This window comes from Seriola dumerili, unplaced genomic scaffold, assembly GCF_002260705.1.
Source record: "Seriola dumerili isolate Sdu_G_001 unplaced genomic scaffold, Sdu_1.0 BDQW01000040.1, whole genome shotgun sequence".
NCBI lineage: Eukaryota > Metazoa > Chordata > Actinopteri > Carangiformes > Carangidae > Seriola > Seriola dumerili.
The window spans coordinates 1297770-1303769 of record NW_019174295.1 but is presented as its reverse complement, the minus strand read 5'-3'; positions in this window follow the sequence as shown (position 1 = coordinate 1303769).

The window sequence follows — 6000 nt, the reverse complement described above, 5'->3', positions numbered from 1 at the left end:
GTAAAAAATTTGAGATACTTATGTGTTTAGCATCATACAATAATAGGAAACAACGGGGAGAGAGGGTTGACGTGATCCGGTTTCCCATGTGTACTCCATCACCATAGTAACACTGCTTCATCGTCAAATATTATTTTGCTGGATGGAAACATAAACATTTCAGCTTTGTGTTTCTCCATCCAGTTTGAAATGGGCAACTTGAAACTAGTTCATCAAAGAAACAGTGGCACACGTGAGGACTCCTCTGTAAGATCAACAGCTTTCCTCATACACTCTCATCACGCCGTCAGCAGCGCACATGGCCGACATGAGCCGACTTGAACTTTAGTTGAGAACAATTCCTCAATAAGTCAATGCATGTTGTTTTTTTTTTTTTCCTCCTGTTAGTCATCCGGTGAAACTTCCTTTTTCAGATACCATGACAATGCAATGCTGTGACTTTCCTAATCCCACACCGGGCTGCTCAGCTGAAACACAGCTCATTTGCATCTTATTATTTGCATCATTAATGAAAGTTGCTATAAATTCACTAAGATGTTTTTTTTCTCTTAAAGGGATAATCTGCTGGACACCTGATAGTTTTATTGTTTTTGTCTCATTCTTATCTTTTCTGCTGTCACAGAAAATAAAATTAAATCTCTCAACACTCAGTCAGACAGCACCAGCTCCATGCAGATGGACCGTAAATCCTCTTAAATGAAAGGTCCCATACTGTATAAAGGTAGATGTCCATGTCTTTTTTGATCATAAAGCAGGTCTAGGCTCTATATTAATATTGTGAAATTATCAGAGCATTCAGTCCACAGAGAAATGCACACAGCCTGTATTCAGAAACTGAGCCTTAAAAAGAGCCATCAGGACGTCAGTAACTTTGTGATGTCACAACAAAGCAGTCACCACTCTCAGCTAACCCCCAAGCCTCGCCCACCTGCACCCACTGTTCATCCCTGCAGGATTTGGTTTCTCTGTGTGTCTACCTGAGATCTGCTGTATATTTATTCAATCACTCAGATCTGATTGGCTCACCGACCTGTTGTTACTAGATCTCCAGAGAGAAGCCTGAGAGAAGAGATATAAAACTACACTGAGATGGTTTTTGGTTCTTCAAACCACAAATATACTGTATCTTCTTACGGATCAACATTTCAAATAAGACAGGAAAAGTGTAAAAGAGAGATCTGGAGGGCGTTAACCGGCTGAACGTGGAAAGCTTGTCCTCATCTGCCCTCTGTCTCATAACATCACACCGCCGCAAGAGAGAGAATGAGACAGAGAGGAATGCAGAGTATCAAGTTTCTTCTCTTCCGCAGATGTGGCTTCCTCGCTTATTAGGCGATAAAGCATAAAAAACAAACAAACAAACTAAATAAATATTCCTTCCTCCATGCAGTTCTCATTTATACTTTCTCCCTTTTTGTCATTTCGTTCTGTTTGATTACTCTGGCCTCTACATTCACATTATTAACAAATTGACATTTGACAAAATTAAGTGGTTTTACAGGTTTTGCCTTTTGTTCCAAGCTGCAGGCTGAGGGACTATCTGTTGTTGTGATCTTGTTTGATTTTCTATTAGTTTTTTATTTTGCCTGCTATGTTACTTGATACAGGTGAAATAGTTTCAGCAGCACAACTGGAAAATCACCCATCTTATCAGGTCATTCAATCTTGTATTCATTTGACTGCCATGTAAAAAAGCAGCAGAGTATATAAAAGAGTTTCCAGTACAGTAGATCTCTGAGAATGTGGCTGTCGAATGCAAAAAATGTATTGTTTGTGTTGTCTTTTTGGGGTTTGTTTTTGTAACACCAGCATTACAGTTTTATGCATCGGTGACTCGTGTGATTACTTTTGCATATATGATATATCAGAGTGATGCAACAGATCACAGTGAAGGAGCCTCTTACTGAAACCTAGAAGAAAGAACACGCCCGGAGCAAAATACTGTACTCACAGGTTTTCATCGTGACAGGTTTATGAGTTATTTGTCTTCAAGACGCAAGACTCAAAATAATCTGCATTTTCATCTGCAATAATATGCATTTTACCCGAAGTTCTGCACATTTGCAAACTCTGGACTCTTAATCTATGTGTATTTGAATGAAGTCTAGCTGTGCAGGGTTTTGTAATGACTGAGAGATTATACACCCTCTGTGATCATCCTTTGTTGTCTACAAATACAGAAAGTTTTGTAGTTTAATCCAAAATTTCTTAACCTGTGGTAACTTGAACATGAGATCTGAGCAACATAAGACATGAAATAGAGTAATATTAAAAACCATTCCACCTAAAGGGACAAAACATTTATAGTTTACAGAAACTCTATCCGACAGTGGTGTACTGGCCACCGGGGTGCATCCATAAAGTTATTTCTTTGGCCATTTATACCTTCATTTGATAGATATAGCAGATACAGACAGGAAACGCAGGAGGAGAGTAGGGAAAGACATGCAGCAGATGGTCGTCGGTCAGGAGTCAAAGCGGGGACTCGCTGCTCAGGGGTATTTGAGTCCTAACCCTTCGGCCATCAGGTTGCCCAAAAGTTTTTACCGGCCCTCTGTGTGCCTGTAATTTAGGGTGCTCATGAGAGTATGTTCCAGGACTGGGAGATTGGATTTAGGCCAAATCTGAAGTTGAAGCAGAACATCAGTCACTAAACAAGGGGAAGACACATATCAGCTTGTGAGATTTTCATGCATGAGGACTGAGACTGAAGCAGTGTATTTAGTCATATTTTGCAAAACTCTGTTCATTCATGAAAAAGACTGAAACCACTCCAGCAGAATAATGCACTTCTCGTACTGTCCATCTATATGCTCAGTACACAGTAGCAGCAGACAGTAGCAGCTTCCTGCTCAAACTATGGGTGGAGTATCAAGTTAAAATCATTCCCCATTGTATGATTTGTGTTTGCTCAAAAAAAAAAAAAAAAAAAGTAGCATGAGCCAATTTTAAGACATGTAATTAAATCTTAATCATTAATAATAATGTAGCTGACAGAACTGGTGCTGTGGCTCCTGACAGCTTTTGGCAAACAGAATCTGTCACTGTGACCTATATAATTTTAGCTTTTTTTCGTTGTTTTCAAAATTGTCTTCGCAGTTACTTTTTCCAAAAATTTTACTTTGCTAATCCATATGTCAATCAGTAATTGCTAAAGTTGTTGATGAGTTGTTAATCTGTGTTAAACATGTTCCCCTCTACAACTAATGAGCCTGCTCCATGGCATTACAACACACACTGTTGCATTGGGCGATGTTCCTTCATTATGATTAGCATGGGCACGGTAGTTTATTTTAAGTCAGTCCCACATACACACATACATACCACCTACAGTATGTAACAGTCCACATAGAAGAATTGCCCCCAGTCACCTCAGTGTCCATCTGTTGCTAGTGGCATTGCAATGTCTGTCAGTCTTTAAGTTGGTCGACCACTTTGGTCCAGAATAAAATATTCGGATGGATTTCCATGAAACTTTGTATAATCATTTGTGATCCTAACAGGATGAATCCAACTGACTTTGGTTTGTAGGGTTTAAAGTAATTGGTTCTTTGCTGGTCCATGCCCCATCCCTACACCAGGTTTGGTGCAAATTCAGTAAATGTTTCATAATCCTTCTGACGAATAAACAATCAAACATCATTAGCAGAAACCAATGGGCTTGAGTCACAACAGACAGTGTAGGGAAGTCCTAAGGTCCTAACGGACTACTGCATTGTTGGATTTGGTCTCTTCATGTGAATTGTGAATGAGTTGTACAAAACTATTTTTAATAACCTCTTTACCTCCTGGAATGTCCCATCAACTGTTTTTAATATGCACAGCGTATTGTACTAGCATTGTTATCACAGCTTGCAGTATAATTATAGTGTGCAAAAATGCGGGCCAACCAGTGGGACGAACTAGACCAGATCACAGAAATGCCTGTTATGATATTGAGTATAAACAGAATCCACACTGGTGCTAAGTTTTCTCACGGTTTTTGATCTCACACAGACATTCAGTTTGACGGCAGTGAACTTAGTTGGTGACAAAATGTCCCAATGAGGTTTTATTGTTGCATTATCGCCTGTGATCACACGCTCCCAAACAATTTTCTCAGCTGTAGAGAAAGTGTATCAAGCATGCTCCTAGTCTTTTGTAGTATTATACTGCAAAATACCAAACTAACTATTTAATAGCTACAACAGGAAGTACCGTAAGTTACTGCAATGATATATCATATATAGAACACCTCAAGTTTTTGTGAAAAAAAAGTAATGTGTTGTCCAGTTTGCGTGGCAACAAAGCCACACTTCGCGACGCAACCGTAAGAAGGCCGGATCATTTCATTTCGGTTTGGCCTTTTCTGCCTACGACGTGGCCACACCTTCATAGACCGTGTCCTCAGAGGAATTGGGAAACACCTAACATCTTTTCATTTCCTATGAAAAGCACTTTGAATTTTCTTGTTGAAAAGTGCTACTGATAAAATCTTAATCCATTACAGAATGTTCTTCCTGGCCTCAGCTGCCGAAGCTCCTAAGTCAGGGAGAAATCCTTTTCATTGTGGTAGAGGAGCTCAACAACTTATTTTGTGTCACTTATAATCCTCGGGTTGTTTTTTTTTTGTCAGTGATTTAGCGTCTATGCTGGTTTATTACGATCTATGTTCAGGGGGAGGGTGTAGTGCACCTGACATCTGGTATAAATCTGGTAAAAATCTAGCCAAATGAATAATAGGACAGCGCAAATTGCTTTGCAAGGTGGGGAGCAAATGTCAGGTGTGATGTTGCGTGGTGAAACAATAGCTTTGGGCGACAAATCTCTCTGTGACTGGCGAAAAAGCATGTCCTGCATGCTTCAAATTACAGGGCCCCCAGATTGATCCCAGCCTGGTACGACCAAGATCGCACATGTAGTCACACACAACGGTGAAGTTCTCTGCCTGTGTTTGCGCGGGCAGCACCAGCTGATGGAAATGCCAAATTTAGCGGCATATCACGTGTCAGCGCAGACAAAAGAAGGTATATTGCGTTACTCTCTGACGTTTGCAACTGGTTAAAGCAGCTTCATCACTGCTGGGACTGTGGGCCATGTCGTGCACGTGGCTGATCTCAGTCTATGTTTGATCAAGAAGTCTATTTTTATCTCCCATATGAGGCCATTTCACCTTATATCAAAACAATATTGGAAATGCAATTAATTCCTGTTTAAAATAAATAAGTATGCACATTGTTTTAGAGACAATGAAAGGCAGAAACATTTTAATGTTTTTACATTACACTTGTTTTTTCCTTAGTTTATCCTGTTGCATGCAGATGGAGCTAAACCATATGGATATGTTCCTTTTCAATTAGTAAACAAGTATTTCACATGACCATAAGTTTTAAAAAAAAAAGCCACTTTTGTGGTGTTTTGCCTCACAGTAGAAGATCTGCGTTGAGCACTGATTCCTTGAAAGAAAATCATCTTTTTAATCCTTCAAATTCTGTTTTTTAGACTATTTGTATCTTCTGGACTGTGCCTTAAACAACAAACTATTTTCTGATCATACACATGATATTTGTCCTCTGCATGTTTCCATTAAACTTCTGTCTTGTGTGTGCTGCATTTATTACTCACCACTACTTAAGTTTTATCATTTGCTGAATCTGCCGAAACATGCAATGAAACACACATTTATGGTAACTATTAACTGTTTCCTGTGAGTTCATAAGCACAGTTTAATTATGTAACTTACTTAGTTGGAAACGTTTTAATCATTACGAGAAAAAGAGGGAGAGAGAGAGAGAAGCCCAAAGACCGAACATATCTTCCCTGTATGGATGTTCAACAGAACAGCTACAGCCACTGGTCATAAAGATCTATTGTCTGCTACGTCCCAAATGTCACCCATCTGTTGTTGTACAATAGATCTTCACTGCTTCTAGGGCCATTAGTGAACTTTGTCAGCATGACTAATTTTTCCCTTTTGTGTGATGGGTCTGCACATTATTGCAAAAATCTGAAATATGACCA